The following is a 3,075-nucleotide window of genomic DNA, read 5'->3' on the forward strand; positions in this document are numbered from 1 at the left end:
AATATAAAGGGTAGATAATTCAGACGTGGCTTTTCTTTTTTGATCTAAGCATGACTCCAGTCTGCTTCCTGGTGAATTTCATATTCTCAGGCTGACATTGGCATTCTCACTTGACATATGGAGGAATTATTTCACCAAAGTAATAGGATTTAGTTCTATGAAAATGTCCTTTTTTTTTGTAGCCAGCAGAACAGAGCTCTAGCTATTTTACATTTGGTTGAGCAGAAATTTACCTCTAACTATAATTTTAGTTTTGTGCTTGAAAACAGTTCCATTTAAATATTTTTGGAAAGGAAAGACTGTTTTATAGCATTACTAAAAATAAAAACTAAATTCACTTTATTCAATTAATTGGTTCTTTTAGAACTATCAGTGCTCTAATTCTATAAATCAATACTTTTGGCACTTTAAAAAGTGAATATTTGAAACAATAGAACTTTAAAAATTTATAGAAGCCATTTTAGTTTGATATTAATATAAATCCATGTTATTTATAGTTTTAATTTATTTTGTAAAACACTTTTATATTAAACTTTATTTTTTGTTATTTTTCTTCTATATTCCAAAACCAATTGTGTCATAGGTTGTTTTTGACCTTCATTCTTTAAAAAACTCTTTTGTGATTGCATGAAGACAGTGTTGATCATTGTCATTTTCCTTTTATTTTGAGTGACTTAATATTAATAAATAACTATCTTTTTTCAATTCTGTTTTTGTTCAGAAAACAGCCAGGTGAAGTTTGAGATCTGTGAAATGCTTTGATGCATTTATGTCACTGGCCATCTGGTAACTTATAATTGTGGTTTTTTCATATAATTTTAGTTAAATTTGCACTTCCAACAGTTCCCTATCACAGAAAACTATATTGAGGAACTTTTCCAGGGTAGTTACAGACTACTTTCTTTTTTTTTCTCTTTGCATTCCAGACAGCAGTTGTGTCACTTGGGCTCTGATTTGTAGCACTAATAAACATTATTTCAATGTGAACCATAAAAAAAAATTCTTTATTTTTATTTTTTATTTGATTTGATTTCTTTTGTAATATGACCAATATGGAAATTAATTTTGCATGACTTCACATGTACGATTGATATTAAATTACCTGCCTTTCCATGGGGGAGGGTGGTAGGGGAAGGAGGAACATAATTTGAAACTCAAATGTTTAAAAAATGATTGTTAATTTTTTTACATGTTATTGTGAAATATTTAATGAAATAAAAATAATTATTAAGAAGGTTATTGTCCATAGCCTTGGAATAGATTGAGTCAATGTATCATCTTTCTTTTTTTTTATTTCTACTGCATCCAACTGTGCCTCTATGTCATCTAAGCCCCTTACTAGTTGATTGGAATTTTCTTATATTGTCAAACCCTCATCCTAGATGACTCTTACCTTCTGATTTTCTTACTTCTGTGAACATATAACTGGAGAGAGGTAAAATAAATCAAAATCATGCTATGTTTAGCTTGTATTTGGAGCATTGTGACTACTCAAAACTTCTATTTCTAAATCTTTATGCCTAGCTATCAGCCTTATCTTGGCTCATTTTCAACTTCTGACACCATTGTCCCATGGCCTATGCTGGGATGTTCCTATTGAAATCTGTTCCTTGGCTCTCCCCCCACCCCACCTCCCACCCCATGGGAAGTCTTTACCTAACACTATGCAACCTATAAAGTTAAGACTTTTTCTGGGCCTAGAACCTGCCTTTGCCCTTGGGTACAGTTGATAGTGCCTTGCACAGTAATAGAAAAGTTAATAAGAGGATTTGGTCAGTCAGTAACTAAACATTTATTATGTATCTACTATGAACCAGGCACTGTGCTAAGTGCTGGGGTTAAAAAGAAAGGCAAAAAATAGTCCTTGCTATCTAGGAGATTACAATATAAAAGGGGAAACATACAAAAGAGCAGAAAAGTAGTGTGCAGATAAAGCAGGTAGCCAGAGTGAGGGAATGTTGGAGTAGTTCAAAGGAGGGCAGCAAGGTAGGAAACAAAGAGATGACTTACCTATGTTCCTTCCTTAAATGGAGACTTTCAGAAAAGTTTACTCTCTTCAATCAAAAAGAATGAGGTTTTGGGTCATAGCACACAGAGATGGTGTGAGTTTGGGGGCTGAAATGAACTTGCAAGATAAAGAAGAGCATGATGGAGACTCCAGAGTAGTGCAGTTGGGTGAGAAATGAAAGACTTTTTTTTTTTTTGGCTGGGGGGGTAACGAGTTGTGTTTTTGGACACATTGAGTTTGAGATGGCATTTAGATATCCAGTTTGAAGTGTTCAATAGGTAATTCATGATGAGAAACTGGAATTCAGAACAGAGATGAAGGATATGGAAATCATCTGCATAGTGATGATAATTGAATCCATGGGAGCTGATGAAATCTCCAAGTGAAAAAAAAAGTATAAAAAAAAGAAGTGGTATATCCAGGTACTCAGAGTGGATGAAAATATAGCAAAGGAGACTTGAAAATGAGTCATCATACAAGTAGGAGAACCAAAAAAAGAGTATAATAATGAAAACTTAGAGAAGAATAAGTATTCAGAAGAAGGCAGTCAACAGTATCAACTGTTGCATAAAAGTCAAAATGGATGATGATTGGAAAAAAAAAAGTTTTACATTCGGCAATTAAGACATCATTGGTAACTTTGTGGAGAATGATTAACTTAAGTTTTATGATCAGAAGCCAGATTGCAGAAAATTCAGAAGAGAGGAGGAAAAGAATTATATAGTCTAGGTGGCTTCTTCAGAGGAGACTTTGGCATTTTAATGCCAAAATGGAAAGATAGGAAGAGACTAAAGATTAGAGAGAGTAGTTGATAGTGCATACAATCTGCTGGAGAATACAGGAAAGTACCTGTATAAAGCCTTGGCAAAGAAACAAAGAAACAAAAAAACCCTTCAGCAGAGACTGGAGTGAGTAGGGTTGATTTCAGGGGAATTTTAGAAGAGGAAGCTCATTGCAGATGGCCTCATTTTTTGGTTATGTATACATAAAGTCTTCAACTGAAAGACAGTATCATGAGAGGCTTCAAAAAGGAAGAGCCAGCATAGAGCACACTTGTTAGTGAGTAA

This window comes from Vombatus ursinus, unplaced genomic scaffold (assembly GCF_900497805.2).
Source record: "Vombatus ursinus unplaced genomic scaffold, bare-nosed wombat genome assembly UNPS02000582.1, whole genome shotgun sequence".
Lineage (NCBI taxonomy): Eukaryota > Metazoa > Chordata > Mammalia > Diprotodontia > Vombatidae > Vombatus > Vombatus ursinus.